This window comes from Macrotis lagotis, chromosome 5 (genome assembly GCF_037893015.1).
Source record: "Macrotis lagotis isolate mMagLag1 chromosome 5, bilby.v1.9.chrom.fasta, whole genome shotgun sequence".
In the NCBI taxonomy this organism is placed as follows: Eukaryota; Metazoa; Chordata; class Mammalia; order Peramelemorphia; family Peramelidae; genus Macrotis; species Macrotis lagotis.
This window is the reverse complement of record NC_133662.1, coordinates 268740957-268759280: the sequence shown is the minus strand read 5'-3', so window position 1 is coordinate 268759280 and position 18324 is coordinate 268740957.

The window sequence follows — 18324 nt, the reverse complement described above, 5'->3', positions numbered from 1 at the left end:
CAATCCCATGACAAGCAGCATTGATTTAGTTATTTAAAATATTTTCTCATTCTCTACATCTTCTTTGGCCCAAAGTTGTTTTAATTCATTACTTCAGTTTTAATAGTTTGCTATGTTTTTCTCTTATTTACAAAATCCACAAGGATTTACAAATCCTAAGAATTCTCTGGGAAGAGCTGGCAATAATTGGAAATAGCCATTTGTAACACTTCTCACAGACAGCAGAAGCCAAGCTCAATGGGCCATTTGGGCCATATGGGTGCTAGGATGTAGCCACCAGTGGCACTGAGGGGAGATTTGTAAAGAGTACCATTTCTTCCTTTATTGGTATTATTTTTTGTGCAAACTTTTTGTCCCCACTTTCATTTTTCAAAATGTTTAAATGGTAGGGACATAAGAGGATCTAAATGTTGTATCACAAAGTAATGATTGATAGTTTTAGAGAAGTTGTAGGCTACAGGTGGATCCAGAGTCATTACATCTGCTTTCTTATTAGCTGAAATTATATTTTCCTGAAAGACTATTTTTTTATGTTTTTGCAAGGCAAATGGTGTTAAGTGGCTTGCCCAAGGCCACACGGCTAGGTAATTATTAAGTGTTTGAGACCTGATTTGAACCCAGGTACTCCTGACTCCAGGGCTGGTGCTCTATCCACTGCGCCACCTAGCTGCCCCCCCCTCTCCGGAAAGACTATTTATGGCAAACAGAAAATTGCTTCACAGGAGCCAGATATTCAGATAACTAATAGTTATTGAACGGTCCTTTTCCTTGACTTAAATGAGTTTTTCTCCTACTCCATGCCTTTTGGAATTCTCTCTCTCTTTCTCTCTCTCTCTCTCTCTCTCTTTCTATGTGTATGTATGTGTATATATATATATACGTATATGTTTTATATATATGAATGTATATTTGCATATTTATGTAGGTAGCTAGATATGTCTATAGCTATATATATTTATATAGATTCTAGTGTCTCTATATAGGATAGCATATGTAGAGATAGATATATACACAAAGGATTCTAGTCTGAAGATTGATGCTTAGAGGTCTAAGCAGTATTTATTAGACAAAGGGAAAAATGCCTTCAAGATTATAGCTATCTACTTTTCCAGTCTAAGAAAAAGAGAAAACATAAGGTCAGTTATTAGAATCTGTTGTTTCACCTTGGAAGAATTCAGAGCCTATGATGTTCAAGGTGATTCCTCAGTCACAGAAGCCGGGGCTCTGGAGGAAATGCTTTTTTACTTAGACTTTGGGGTAGTGTGACTTATTTCTCTTTAGTAATCTCTTTCACATTCACCTTAAAGTTCCAGAGTTGTTCTCTGTCACCCTGGCAATTCATGGGCAGCGGAACTGGGGATGGGAGAAGGTTTGCTTGAAGTGGTGAAGACTAAAGAAAGGCAACAGTTATTACTTTGGATGGAAGAGAGTGGCATAACTCTGGGCAGCATTGGTCATCAGGGAGGAGAAATTCCTAAAGCACTTTGACAAACTGGCAAAGGCTCGAGGCCCAACCATGGGAATAACCATCTAGTTTCTAGTAGGATCAATTGCAATGTATCTGAATTCTGTAACCCTGGATATCATGTTTATGAGAATGTATATTGATGCCCACAGTAAAGACTCATTTTTCAGTAAGATTGCTGGTATAGCATACCCACTGAAATATAACTTTGACTGTGTAGCTGAGAGAGTAATCCAAGAATCCACTTTATCCTTAGTGTATCTAGGAGAGCCCTAGTCATGTGCTCATAATGTTAAGAACTGGGAGGGATCCTTGTAATCAGCCACTTCCCATTTTGCAGAAAAAGAACCCAAGTCCTAGGGACTGAGTAACTTGCTTGGTCACATTCATATTAGTAAGAAGACATAAGCATAGAGTCACATAACTAAGTTGTAAGAAGTCAAGGCGAAATGTTGAAATGGGTTCTTTATCTTAATCAGGATGATGATGTTTCTGTTCATTTAATGACCATGAAGGACCCTCAGTAGAGTGCTCCTGAAATATGTCACCTCCTTTTAGATGCCTCTTTGATCCCTAGAGATTGTCTCAACAATTCTTACTTCTTCCAGATTGTATCCATGCGTTCCATTGTAGAAAACTGAAGGTCAGGGCATACCTGCTTAGACCTGGGTATTATATTATTTGTATTTCTTTACTCTACTTTTTTGTTATATTGATAGCATTCTACTATAGGTGGAAGGAGAAGGTAGGTAACTGAGTAGCCATAGATATGAGAGGGGAAGGAAAAGTCATATTTTATCAAAATTAATCCAGATATAGTTACCAAATAAGTTAGATTGTAATGATGAAGTATGTTTTTTCAATAAAATATATTTGTTTGCTGCAAAATTTAAACTTCAATTGAAGTAGGGAAAGCCATTAAGCCACATAGGTATGACCTAAATAACAACCCTTATAAATACAAAGTGGTGGTGAGGAATAGATTTAAGGGGATAGTTCTGGTAAGCAGGTTTCTAAAGATCGATCGATAGAGGTTTGTGCATGAGATAACAAAAATTTCAAAGAAACTATGTCCAAAGAGCCACAAAACTGCATACTCTTTGATCTAGCAACACCACTACTAGATCTGTATCCCAGAAAGATCATTACAGAAGTAAAAAAAGCCATACTACAAAAATGTTTGTAGCGGCTGTTTTGTGGTGGCAACGAATTGGAAATTGAAGGAATGCTCGTCAATTCAAACTTTGATATATGGATGCAGTGCAATGTTACTGAGCTGTAAGAATTGATGAGCATGAAGACTTCAGAAAACCTGGGAAGACTTGCCTGAATGAAGTTTAGTGAAGTGAGCAGAACTAGATGAGCAGCAGGAACAGTTAACAGGAGCATCGTGTCGTGATCAACTAAGATAGACAACTCTTCTCGGCAATACAGTGATCAGATGAGTCTAAATGATTTATGATGGAGAATGCCATCCATATCCAGGAGAAAGAACTGTGAAATCTAGATGCAGATCAAAGCATACTATTTTCACTTTTTATTTTTTTCCTTCATATGGTTTTTCCCTTTTGTTCTGATACTTCTTTCACAATATGACTAATATGGAATATTTAACATGATTGTGCAAGTTCAATCTATGTCAGATTGCTTGCTGTCTTGGGTAGGGGGAGAGAGAAAGAAGAGAGGGAGAAAATTTACAAAAATGAATATTGAGGGGGCAGCACAGTAGATAGAGCACCAGCCCTGGAGTCAGGAGGACCTGAGTTCAAATCCGATCTCAGACTCTTAATAATTGCCTAACTATGTGACCTTGGGCGAATCATTTAACCCTATTGCCTTGCAAAAAAACAAAAAAAAAATGAATATTGGAAACAATCTTCACATGTAATTGAAAAAATAAAATATTCAAGATAAAACAGAAAAAATCTTAAGAAAAATAAAATCAAGAAATTAAAATGGTCATTTGATAAGGCTTCACAAATCACTGGGAGATTAAGGGAAATGAAAGGGAAAGAGTGGATAATATGAATCAAATGAATGCAGAATTCTAGAACATAGAAAGGAGAGATAAGGTTTTCTTAAATGAGAAATGCAAGGAAATAGAAGACAACAATAGAACGATAGAGATAAGAAATCATTTCAAATAGATTAGAGATATCAAGAAAACATTTCATGCAAATTGACATGCTAAAACAAAAATAGTAGGGCCTTAACAGAAATAGAAGAGATGAAAAGAGGTGGCTAGAACACACAGCAGAACTCTACAAAATAGATCTTCATATCACCAGTAGCTCTGATAATATGCTTGCCCATCTAGAGCCAGTTGGACTGGAGAATCAAGCTAAATGGGCCTCAGGAAGCATGGCTAATAGCAGTGTCAGTGGAAGTAATGGTATTCCAGTTGTGCTATTTAAAATGCTAAAAAGACGATGTTGGTAAGTGGTGCACTCAGTGATGCAGAAAAGATCAGTATAAATCCCAGTCTTAAAGGAAGGGCAGTGTCAAAAAATTTTCAAACTATGAAACAATTCACCTAGCCCAATGTATATAATTCAGAAGTAATATATTGCTAAGATGTGAGTACTAAATTTTGATCTGGGAAAAAAATCTTTCTCTATGCTTAACCCACATTTTGTTGTAATTTCCATACTCTTTTCTCCCTTTTTCGTGAGGCAATTTGGATTAAGTATTGAGTGCTGAGATTGGATTTAAATGTAAGTCTTTTGACTTTAAGGCCTGAACTCTATTCACCGCACCAAGCTTCATCTTTTAACTACTATTTTCAAATGGACCTGTTTGCACTGAAATGACTGAGTAGAAAAATGTTTTATTTTGAAGGATGTTAGGTTAATTCATTATATATCTCCACCCCTTTTTCCTCTGGAACAAACATGTGTGTATAAGTTGTAACTGGTTTTCATGGTAGACATTTTGAAAATATTTCTTCTTTTATAAGATTAAAAAAATATATAGCTAAAAGAATTACTAAATTTAAGTTAGACTAGTGAATATTAAAATGTACTTAATCATGTTCATGGACTCCCTTCAGATCTATCCATCCTTTCTTAAAAGTCCATGAATTCCAGGTTATATATCTCTGGTGTAAATATAAGAATGGTTCTGATTTCTCTGAATGAAAACATAGTTGCATTTTTCATGTGTCCATTGTCAATACGAACTATATATTCAAGAAACGTTTGATCACATGCTTCAAGGTTCACACTTAAACTCAATTTGATTATTCCAAAGTAAGTTCTTGATTTCTCAATTAAATCTCCCCCAAGATTCCCCCTTGAATTCAGAGCAGGGACAGCCATTTGGAGAAGTCATTTAGAAAAACTGGAGAATAATGAGAGTCTTGCCAATCTGAACTTTGGGAGATAGAAGGGGTTAGTAGGAGTTCAGTTAAATATCATTAATAAATAGAAATTATGATCAATTATTTAAATAAGATTTTAAAACAATGTCTTACATAAGCATCCAAAGCAGATTCAATCAATTTACTTGAAACATGTCTTTCAAAGGGACCATCCTCCAACAAATCAATACAGTTACCTTTAACCATAAACCCTATGTTCATGGCAGATTTGTCCTCATAAATAAATTTTGAAGGCAACATGTTCTGATAAAAGATGAGTTTTAAATAGGATTTTGATTAGAAATTTTTTTTCAGAGGGTAATCCTTTAGCTCATATAGGAGACTGACATGTACAAAGAGGTTTTATGAAAGTCTTTCTTTTTACTCCCTGGGATGCTTCAATTTAATAGACATTTATGGAACTATTTGGGGGTTCAGCACCAGGGTCAGTGTTTATTGTTTTCAATTAAACATCTTTCAGTTGGCAGTCATACCATTTTTTGAATTAGAATTCATTTTCTAAAAGAATTAACATGTGGCCTAGTGTCCTAGAAATTATACCAGAAAACTAGTTTCCCACAGTTTTTGTATCTAGGCCAGGATTCCCTGAGTTGGTTGCCATATGCTCCTCATCAAGCTCCCAGAGTTAGAGTAAGATATTTGATTCATATTCAAAGGATCTATAATTTCACTAGGGTGGACACTTCCACCGTTTCCATAGATCAGAATTCCTCTGATTCACAACAGCCTCCTCATTAAGATGAGACTGGAATAGCAGGAAGATGGTGAATTAAGTGACTCAAAATTTCTTTTAGAGATTAGGCAGAACAATTCATTTTTTTAGGTCTAAGCTCTTTGTTATTATAATTGGCCATTATGTCTTCAACTAGTCTTCTACCTGAAGTCTATAAACAAGCAACAAATTTCATGCAAATACTAAACTTGGTCAGTCATCAGAGATTTTGAAGCAGAAGATGGAAAGTTCTGTGGGATCTACCAGTTTCTTGGACCAATTTTGTCTTAATAACATCATTTGAGGGAGATGTGCGAGAGATCCTTCTCACTTTTTTGGTGGTTCATTATCCAGTTTACGGTTCTTCATTGAGCAAACAATTAAGCAATGATGAAGTCAACTATGACATAGACTATGAGAGATATTTTATCTAAAAAAACTCTTTTCATGAAGATTAATCTAATGGTTAAGACAATCATAATAAAGAATATTTTTAAATGATAGATTCAATGAAGTAAAGAAAATGTTAATTATACAGATTAAACTTACTAGCATATCATGGGTAATTGTTTTCACCCCCAGAGAGCTGGTTATTAAATACTTACCAGCATACTACTGGTGAATGGTTTATAAATTACAAGGAAGTAAGGAAGAGGTTTTGCTCTATGGAAAATTAAGGAAATGTCACCTATCAGAACCTTGAGGCCCAGAAGCAGAGTCCAAGGTCCAGTAGTGGCAGAGTTGAAGACAATAACTTGTGAACCATAATTTGGAAACGGAGAGAAAGTGACAAGCGCTAAATGGATGTTAGAGTATATTGCTGTTTTTCTACATGTGCTTTAGAGCTTACGTGAGAAGACACAGTTGATAAGCATTATGTTTCCCTGTTTTATTCTTTTGGCAAATGTATAGCTTGCTCTAATAGAACTTGTGTAGGCGTATGGGGAGGTGGATCGTGTTGTCTTATTGATAACTTTTAAAATAAATCAACATCGTATTCTTTTCCTTAAAAAATGGTAGTAGTCCTTTATTCTGTTGCCTTCAAAAATCACTCCTTTGACATCCTCAGAATGTGTGCACTCTCTCTCTCTCTCTCTCGCTCGCTCGCTCTTTCTCCAATGCGTATACTTGGTTCTAAAACACGAAGAGGCAATTTTTAAAAGAGGCAACCCAAATCATTACTTTGGAGCAGTGTATGTTCATCAAAAGGATTCGACACGGTTATGTTGGATGTTCCAGAGAATATCCACTGGGAAGAGGGTTGATTGATGCTATTATATGACAATGTTCATTTTTCATTGCTTAAGCAGCAGAACTCTCCCCATTTGTTAAGAGGTGAGGCAAAAATAGGATGGAAAGCTGAGAGCTGGAGCAGCTTTATGAGGACATCAATTCCAATTTTAGTAGTGACTGAATTGTTCCCTAGCTCAAGTCCTTGTGAGGAAAGGCAGAACACTGAGGAACACAAAGCTCGGAATTCTCTGAGGTAACATTTAAACCCAGATTTTCCTGACTTCATGTTCACTCTGATAGGTCTTGCTATTTACTAGGTTTTAGAAGTTTATTATCTAGAACCGAAAGGGAACTATCACCCAGTCCACTCACCTTATTTTTTTAAAGAGCCATGTCCCAGGGCAAGGGACTTCAGCCACAATGCTGTCCTTGACTGAGCAGGTGCTTTCATAGTGAAAGTCAGAAAGCTGCAATGTTTCTAATAAGAAGGCACCTTGATCCAGGGGATGAGTGGGTCCTGGATTTATTTTTTCCCTTTGTTCCTTCCATCCCCAGATTAGAGGTTGTTACTTTGATAGCAGAGTTTCCCCTAAGTAAAACATAAATATGTGTTTCTTAAAGATAAACCTTTGAATGTTGTTGGAAAGATTTAACACCTCTGCTTTCCTCGGATCTCTCCTTATTTAGTTGGAAGAGCTCAAAATTGCAGGTCCTTTGACTGGAGAAGAATTTACAGCAGACATTTATTTGTACATAAATCTATGTTTCTACTGATTCAATTTCAAACCATAAATTAGACAAGAAAAGGTTGCTATTTTAAAGTGTAAACAGGCTATATTAGACATACAGACAAACACACATGGGTTTTTTGAAGTGATAAGATTAAACTCATTAGTGTATGGATTATTATTTCTGTCAGTGATTCTTTTTATTCTATCCTATTTTATTTATTTTATTTTATTTATTAATTTTGGTTTTTTTACAATAACATGCAAATATAGTTTTCAACAATCATCTTTTGATTTCCACCTTTTTCTACCACTTCTCCTTTTCCTCCCCCTTCCCTATGGCAGCAAGTATTCTGATAGAAGTTGTACAAGAACAATCCTGTTGAACATTTTTCCATATTAGTAACTTTGTGAAAGAAAAACATTAGAACTAAGGGGGGGGAAACCATGATAAAAAGAAAAAAAAATTTAAAAAGTGAAAATAGTATGCTTTGGTCTGTATTCAGAATCCATAGCTTTTTCTCTGGATCTGGATGGCATTATCCATCAAAAGTCTTTCAGGCTGATCCTTGATCACTGAACTACTGAGAGAAGCTGAGTCCTTCATAGTTATAGATCCAGGATTCTTAACTTCTGTGTTATAAATCCTTTTAGCAATATGGTGAAGTCTGCGAACTTCTCAGGGCACATATATCACCGTCAGTATCGTTATCATTGTTGTTGGTGGTGCTGTTTTGTTCAGTCATTCAGTTGTGTCTGACTCTTCATGATCGTGTGGACTATGTTGTCCATGGGGATTTCATGGCAAAGATACTGGTATAATTTCCCATTTCTTTCCCTAGTGGATTAAGACAAATAGAGTTAAGTGATGCCCAGGGTCACACAGTTACTAAGTGTCTGAGGTCAGATTTGGAGGTTGATCCTCCTCACTCTGTGCCCAGTGCTCTGTCCTCTTAACCATCTATGTGACTTCTGTTGATATGATCATTGTTATTGGGATTGGCATCTTTTTTAAAGCTAGTTTTCCAGAGTGTTTTCAAGTTTGGAAAGCACTTTACAAATTTTATCTCTTTCTAATTCTCTCAACAACTATGGGATCTAGGAGCTAATATAATCTCCATTTTGCAAAGGAGGAAAGTGAAGTAAAGAACAAAGCTTAGTGTGTGACTTGCCCAAGGGCATATAGCTAGTAAGTATCTGAGGAAAGATTTGAACTCAGATCTTCTGACTCCAGGTCTAACACCCTATCTACCATATGTAGACAAATGTGTCAATTTTCATATATACACAATACATATATCCATATACCTATTGTGTATAATATTTAAATACAATTATACATATTCTCACAAAAGTTCATGAACTACAGGTTAAGAATCGTTGATTAGGTAAATCTATTTTCAGAGATTTGAACACATTACTACCTTCCCTGCTTAAATTTTTTGAGGTGAAAAAAGCAGCTCAATAATTTCAATCTTTAGTTTTCAGAAAAAAGTTCTTATGAGGCTGAAAAATTATCCAATTGTATAAAGATCAAGTAACATCTTTGTAGAAAAATTACAGCTTTTCTTGAGTCTTGTCTGTTACAAGTCTGAGAAGTGACACAGTATCTTCAGAACATACAGTAAAATTGGAAGTAAAAAAGCAAAATATGTTGTAGAAAGTGAATGGACATAGATTCCCTTGAAATTGTGTTAACCAAGAGTATCAAAGTGCTTTGTTTAAAGAAAAGTACAAATTCTAGCAAATCTGAACAATTTGGGCAAGAGAAATCAAAGGTTAATGATGGCAAGATTACTCACCATTGGCCGTTATGAGTGCTGTGATTCTCTTGGCATTTCCAACATAATCATTTTTAATACTCTTAGTAAGGGTTTCTCTGGCATATTCTAGAGTCACTCAAGGATGATACTGGGGAAAGGATAGTGGAAAATCAAAGGGATGTAGTAAAGGAGTTGGAGGAAATGATACCAGAGAAATGAGTAAGTGTGGAAGATCCACATTTGAAAGAACAGAATTTAACTAAACCCCCCCCCAACAATGAACCTACTCAAAGGAATCAAGTGCCTAACAAGAATTTCTTAATAAATGAAGAGAAGGGACTTTGGACTAAGAGCAGATATGTAATGAAGTAGGCAATGAGAGGTTAAGTTAATAATAGTAGCTATAGGAAAATTAATAGTTCCTCACCTAAAAAAGGAATATTGATGTTTCCATAGAAAATGACGGAGATCTCTTTTAAATGACAAATACTTTTTTAAAAAAGCTAAGATAATTTCATGAAGCAGCAGTGAAATTTGATGTGAGGGATGTTCCATTGGATTTGTTTAATGAAGCAAAAAAGTGTTTTGACTCTGGATGAAGTCTTTAGAATGGATAAAAACAGAAAATGAAATTAAAAAACCCATCCCTGGGCAATATCTATGTGAATCCCATCCATGTGATGTTAGCTGTGAACTACTGACCCAATTGTTGAGTCATGAAGATTTGTTTGTGGACACAGAGGAGTTTATGATAACCTAGTACTGAATTTGGTACAAAAAAAGTTAAAAAGGGAATGTCCTTAAAGCACTTGCCCCTGGAAAAACAAAAAAGTATATAAGAAAACAGCAAGAAGTGTTGGTTGGTTGATTCTTGTCTTTTATTATCAAAGAAGACCAAACTGGCATCAGTATATTTGAGACAAATGACAGCGTGTCCAACTGTGGCTGATCAGACCAATACAAGTTCGGAATACTCTACCAACAGTTCGGGCACAAAGAGTCCATGTAAACACCTGGGATGGGTACTCTAAACTTATGTATGTCATGTTTTCTTTGAACTACTTCAATTCCAGTCTTCCTCATAGAGTGTAACCCCCTCATTAATGCCATGCTGGCTGGTCCTGTGCCCATGTCTCTCTCCCAAGCTGTATGGTAGATTCTAAAGTTCTTCAATGAGACCTTCAGGGTGTCTCCGTATTACTTCTTCTGACTCACTTGTGAGTGTTTGCCCTATATGAGCTTTACATAAAGTAGTTTTTTTGGCAAGTGGGCATCTGGCATTCTGACAACATGCCCAGCCTATCAAAGTTGCACTCTCTGTAATAATATTGGAATGCTCGACAGTCTAGCTCGAGAAAGGACCTCCGTGTCTGGTAGCTTCTGCCAGGTGATCTTCAGAATCTTAGAAAGAAGTGTATAACATTAGTATGAACACTGATGAAGTTAAAGAAAGGTTTTATCAAGACCTGGAGACCCTTATCATCCATGTACCAAAGAGGACAAGCTCACAATTCTGGGTGACTTTAATGCTAGAGTAGACACAGATTATCAGACATGGTAGGGAGTCCTTGGGAGGAATGCAGTTGGAAACAGTAATAGCAATGGTCACTTTCTACTGAAGACTTATGCATCTCATGACCTTCTTATCATAAACTCTGGTTTTCTGTTTACCTAAATGCAAGAAAACTTCCTGGATGCACCCTCATAGCAAACATTGGCATCTATTAGACTATGTGATGGTAAGGAGAAGATATAGATAGGATGTGAGAGTGACAAAGGTATTGTTTGGTTCAGAGGACTGATCACAGGTTCATCCTCTCTAAGCTAAATATTCATATTCAACCAAAGTGGCAGCCCAAAGGCAAAATGAATCCTAGAAGAATCAGTGTCAAGAGATTAGAGTGTCTCTCTGAAAGGGAACAGTTGGTTGCTAACTTGGAAGGAAATTAAGCCAACACACAGTTGGTAATGGTGGAGCAGGAAAGGAATGGGCAGCTTTCAGAAATCTGGTGAATAGAACTGCATTTGCTCATCTGGGCCAGAACACCCACAAACAACAAGACTGGTTTGATGAAAATGATGGGGAAATGCAGAAGCTGATGAATGAAAAATGGGAACTCCACATCAGGATAGTCCATCCATTTCTAAGAAGGCAACATTTAATTTCATTAAAAGTAAAGTCAAAGTGAAACTTAGAGAGATACAGGACTCTTGACTCAGTAAGAAGGTAAATGAAATTCAATTTTATGCAGACAGTTACAAATCAAAATGCTTTTATGGTGCCATGTAAGCTATTAATGGGCCAAAGACCTATGGTGTATCTCAACTCCTCAGGGCTGATGGATCCACGTTGATTAACAATAACAGTAACAATATGGTCCTAAAGAGATGGCCTGAATGCTTCCACAGTGTTCTTAACAGACCACCATCAATCAGTGCAGAAGCTATTGACTGTTTACCTCAAGTTGAAGTCAACCAGTCCCTAGCTACAGTTCCAAATGAAGAAGTTTTGCATGCCATTAAGACTCCTGAGAATTGCTATCCATTTTCAATTGTCAACAAATACTCATACTACAAAACAAGCCTCAATATCTTTGAAATGAACCAATAATCTAATCTTGAATTAGACAGATTTGTTAACTATCATTTGTCCAGGGCAACAATGATATATACAATTTAAGAAGGACTTTAATAGATGCTTCCACCCAAATATTCAAATTCTTAGCATTTTGGAAAACACCAAACACCCAATCTTCTCATCCTAACCTAGCAAAAGAAATCAAAACCAAATGGAAGCTAGTGGAGGCACATATCAACTATCATGCTATTTGTTTCTTGAGTACTAGCAAAGATTTCATTGAATCTACAAATCTAGGGAAGAGGAGAATACATCTATTTTTAAAAGAAAGATTTTAGTTTGAGTTTTACAATTTTTCCCTCATTCTTGCTCCCCTCCCCCCAGCACCCCCTTCACAGAAGACATTATTAGTCTTTACATTGTTTCCACAGTCTACATTGATCACAGTTGAGTGATAAGATAGAAATCATATCATTAAGGAAGAAAAATTAAATATAAGAGATAACAAAATTACGTAATAAGATAATGGGTTTTTTTCCTAAATTGAAGGTAATAGACTTTGGTCTTTGTTCAATTTCCATAGTTCTTTCTCTGGATACAGATAGTATTCTCCATTGCAGGTAGCTCCAAATTGTCCCTGGTTGTTGCACTGATGGAATGAGCAAGTCCATCAAGGTTAATCATCACCCCTATCTTGCTGTTAGGGTGCACAATGTTTTTCCTGGTTCTGTTCATCTTGCTCAGCATCAGTTCATGCAAATCCTTCCAGGCTTCCCTGAATTCCCATCCCTCCTGGTGTCTCATAGAACAATAGTGTTCCATGACATACATATACCACAGTTTGTTAAGCCATTCCCCAATTGAAGGACTTTCACTTAATTTCCAATTCTTTGCCACCACAAATAGGGCTGCTATGAATATTTTTGTGCAAGTGATGTTTTTACCCTTTTTCAGCATCTCTTCAGGGTAGAGGTCCAGTAGTGGCATTGCTGGATCAAAGGGTATGCACATTTTTGTTGCCCTTTGGGTGTAGTTTCAAATTTCTCTCCAGAAAGGTTGGATGAGTTCACAACTCCACCAACAGTGTAATAGTGTCCCAAATTTCCCACATTCCTTCCAACATTGATCATTTTCCTTGCTGGTCATATTGAACAGTCTGAGAGGTGTGAGGTGGTATCTCAGAGATGCTTTAATTTGCATTTCTCCAATAAGTAATGATTTAGAGCAATTTTTCATATGACTATGGATTGCTTTGATTTCCTCAGCTGTGAATCGCCTTTGCATATCCTTTGACCATTTGTCAATCAGGGAATGGCTTGGGTGTTTTGGAAATTTTACTCAGTTCTCTGTATATTTTAGAAATGAGTCCTTTGTCAGAAACATTAGTTGTAAAGATTATTCCCCAATTTACTACATTTCTTTTGATCTTGGTTACAGTGGTTCTGCCTGAGCAAAAGCTTTTTAATTTAATGTAATCAAAGTTATCTAGTTTGTTTTTAATGGTGTTCTCAAGGAGCATACATCTTAATACTTTTATTCAACTATGAAAGACAATTATTTTATCCACTTGGACAATATCCAATATAAAATAACAGAAACATAATACTATGTCCTGTGTTGCTATACAAACTCCAGCAAAAGATGAGATCGAGATAAATAACAATAAACAATGACACGTCTTTCTTTCAAGACTTTTTATAGCCTTTCAATATTGGCAAAATACTTTATACCTAACTTTCATTAAATCCTCTCAACAATATTGCAAGACAGTATCACAGTCAAGGTATCAGAGGGAGATGAATGTGTTATAATGTTTCGTTTCTGGATCAAATTCCCAGGTAAGGAATTTCTACTAATTGAAGTTGACTTGAAGTGTTAGGGAGCTGCTTAGAGCAGTAGAATCCAACTCCAACAGATACCTGCTGTTAACTCAGAAACTCCCAAATTAACAAGTGAACATGTGTTGTACTTTTTTTTTGTTAGACATTTCTCAGCTTTAGGTTTGGCACCTCTGTTTTTGAACATTGAGAAATTAGAGGATTTTCCTTGAGTAACAAGTTACCCAGTTTCACAAACTGGCTCAAAAGATCACTACTGTATGGGTGATTTTAACACCAAATTACCTTAAAATGTAAATTAGTAGAGAGAAAAAAAAATGTTTTTGCTTGCACAGGACTCCCTAGGGGGCTCAGGTCTCTAGAAGAAAGAAATAGGAACAAAAAGAAAAAAACTAAAACTAGAATAAATGAGAGGCACAGATCTGGAACTATATTTTTTGGTTATAAAAAACATATAATGTGCTAGATTTTACTAACAAAACAAGTTGGGTCCTCCTGTAAATAAGTTAAATTCTTTTATGGAGGATATTAATTGATAGAAAAAAGCCTTAAAACCTAGAATGTTGTCTAAATGGTAATCAGAATAGAAATTAAGGAAATAGGGATGATAGTCTTGTGCTTCTTTCTCATGCCTTTGTGGTAGAAACAATCAGATTACAACTGGATCCCATCACTGAAGGTTCAGTTTTGGTCTTAGCCAAGGAGAAGAGAGAGGCAGAGACTCAGAGACATGTGCAAATGGGCCTACAAGATGTTGGCCATGAGGACTTATGTATGAACACTGATGTAAAAGCTATGTAATTAGAGAAGTTGAGTTAGACTTGTCGCAAGCATGAGGGACAAGAGAGGCACACACATCCCCAGGTTAACTCTCATACTAGAGACCTAGATGGGAAGGAAAGCTTCCAGTGCCTGTTACAGAGGGTTTCTAGAAGGAAGTGACAAATCTTGCCCAGAATCCAAAATCACTAATAAATCACATTCTACTCACATGGAAGGAATGTCCACCATTCAGTGAATAGTCCATTTCAGAAAAAAATCATACTTATGTATTAGGTGAAAAACTATTCAGTCAAAAGTCACAGATTGGTTTATTCCCATTATGGAAAAGCTAGAATCGTAGACTTATCTTCTCTTCGCTTCAGCCTCCCCATAGGTAAATTGAAGGTATTAGACTAAACAAAGCTCAAAGGGTTCTTAGAAGATAATTTCTTTGAAGTCACATGTGTAGTAAGTGATAAGATCTGAATCCAGGTCTTCCAACTCCAGAGTCAGTAACCTTTCTATTCCACTCTAATGACTAGTGAGTAGTAAGTGGTGTACATTGTAAAACTTTGTCATTCTAGTGTTAGCTTGGGAGGAAAAACTGAAGGAAAAGAAGGAAGTGCAGTTGAGATTCTTTTCTTTAGATTCCGAAATCTCTAATAAACTCCCACTTCCTCTTCATATTTCCCAGAAAATAGATGGTCTCTAACAAAGCAAAAATTAATCACTATAAAATATGCTACCATAATGTGGAAAAACAATATATAGTAATAGATGGAGTTAGCCTTAAAGCTAGGAAGCCTCCTGCTATATCCTGGCCCAGTAGGCCAGTCTAAATCTTTTAGCTTCTTAGCACCCTAGTCAATCCTCTAAGCCTACAGTTTTAGAACAAAGACTTGCAGAGAAGGTACTGGCCTGAATGGTGGAGGAATTCGCCTCATTTAGAGTTCTCTGTCCTAGTAAGATTATAGGGCCAAGAATAACTTAATCAGAAATGCTGAATATAATCCTGAATGAAAAAAATTCAAATTTGACAAACTGAAAGATTTTCAGGTATTTTGAACAAAAAAGATGAAAATTCAATGGAAAAATCAATACAAATGATCCAGAAATATACAAGGAACATGATAAAGACAATTATAAGGTCCTTATTAAGGTCAAACTGTTCATTTTTATATATGAAAATGCTATCAGAAATTAAGAATTTAAAGCATAAATTAAGAATTTCAATTAAGAATTTAAAGCATAAAAGCCCCCATAATTATTAGGAAAGCGTGAAAGAAAGTTTGGGTCTGAGTTGTGTGTGATGGGGCATATCTAAAAATCAAAATCGGGTAGGAAAAGGTTAGAAAGGAACCATTTTCTCATCAAAAATGGAGTATGAAAGAATGAACATACAGGAACAGGTGAGGTGAAGGACTGGTTCGAGGCTTATACTCAAGTTGGGTTAAAGAGGGAAGAACAGATACATCGAATAGGGTTTAAAATCTTCTAAACAAAGAAATAAGAAAACTAGGGAGTGACCCTGCGAAGGCTGTATAGATAAAGATTTTAGGGAATGATTTGGAAAACTCAATGAGGGACATTTAGAAGGAGTGTAGATGAAGATTTAAGGGGATAGGGAGGAGAGGAAAAGGGAGAGACTTAGGATGGGTTGAATAAAGAATAGGATAAAAGGAGAGGATAAGGTAATATAGCGAATGGGTAAAAAGAGAGGCTGAGAAGGAACATAGTGAGTAAAAATGAGATGAAGGAAAATTCACAAATAGGAATTACCACTTTGAATGTGACTGTGATGAACTCATCCATTAAATGAAAATGGATAGTAAAATGGATTAAAAATCAGAGTACAACAACAGGTTGTTAAGAAGAAACACACTCAAGAATGAGAGATGCACATGGAATTAAAATGGATGGTTGGAGTAGAATTTATGTTTCAGCTGAAGTAAAAAAGGCAGGGCTAGAAATCATAATTTCAAAGTTAATGCTAAACTAGATTTAATTAAAAAATAAAAATAGGGAAACTACATATAGATAAAAAGTGTAATAGACAATGAGGCATTGAAACTTCTGAACCTATATGCCCCAAATACTAAGGCATCTAACTTTTTAAAAGAAAAATTAAATGATTTGCAGTTAGATATAGAAAGTCGTGCTATAATAGTATGAGATTTTAATCTCCTTTCAGAACTAGATAAATCTAATCCCCCCAAAAAATAAATAAGAAAGAAATGAAAGAAGGGAATAGAATTTTAGATAAGCAAGATATGGAGAAAATTGTATAGAAATAAAACTGATAAATGTAAGTATGTCTGGAATAAGTTTATAGATATTTACTCATTTGTTTATATATATATATGAACTTTATTATATATTTAAGAGAAATATCAAGTTGCCATAATAGTTTTCTAATTTCATGTGCAATTATTTTTTATTATACTACATTATGGAAATGCTTATTTTATTTTGTAAACTGTATAGCTAAAAACAAAAATATTTAATTATTTTTTCCAGATCATAATAAAATGAAATTATATTTAATAAGGGATGATGGAAACATAGATTACAAACTAGTTGAAGATTAAACAATCAGAACTTAAAGAACAACTGAGTTAAAGAAAAAGATCATAGAAACAATCAGCAATTTCATTATTGACAATAATGAGAGAACAGATCAAAACCTATGGGATAAAACAAAAGCAGTAATCAGAAGAAAATTTTCATCTCTAAATACTTGCTTCAATGAATGAATGAATTGGTTTGCAATTTAAAAAACTAGGGAAATAAAGAAAACCAAATATCCCCAAGCATACACTAAACTGGATATTCTAAAAATTATAGGTACAATTAGTAAAATAGGGTCTAAAAAACCTGACTTAATAAATAAACAATAAAATTTGATTTTTTTAAAAAGAGAGAGAGAAGAAAAGCAGTCTGGAATTAAAAATGAAAAAAGATGAATATTCTATTAATGAAATGAAATTAAAGCATCATAAGGAGTTTTTTTGCCAATTCTGTGCCAGTAATTTTTTTAAATTAAGTGAAATGTAAGAAGATTTATAGAATTAGAAATTGCCCAGATTAGCAGAAGTGGAATATCTAAATAAATATCTAAATAAAATTATTTTAGAGAAAGTAATTGAAGGCCATAGATTAACTTCTATGAAAAGAAGTACCAGGACCAGATGAATTTGCAAGTGAATTTTATCAAACATTTAAAAATCAGCTAATTCCAATATTAAATAAATTGTTTGGAATGACAGACAAAGAAGGGATCCACCAAATTCTTTTTATGAACAAATGTGATGTTGATGACCAAACCAGAAAGAGTAAAATCAGAGAAAGAAAATTATAGTTTGATTTCAATAATGAATATGGATTAAAAATCACAAAAACATACTTGCTTAAAAATTACAGCAATAGAGCAGGTGTAAAACAAGGATGCACACTGTCACCTATATTACTCAATATTTGGGGGGAAATCCTATCAATATCAATAAGAGAAGAAAAAGAAATAGAGGGAATCAGAAAAGGGAAGCAAGTGATAAAGGTTCCTCTTTTTACAGATGCTATAATGATATACTTGGAAAATCCCCAAAACGCAACTGAAAGTTGAGTGAATTAGTTGAAATAATTAGTAATTTTAGCCAACAGCAGGTTGCAAAGTAAAAATCACACAAACCATCAGCTTTCCTATGAGGATCACAATCTGATCACAAACTGACCACAAAAGCTTATCACAAACTAAACATAAAAGAAGAGTTAGAAATTCCCTATCTAAAATAGCTCTATACATGGGAGTATATCTGCCAAAATAAACCCAGGAGCTATATGAACAGCAGTATATTAAAAAAAAACTTAAA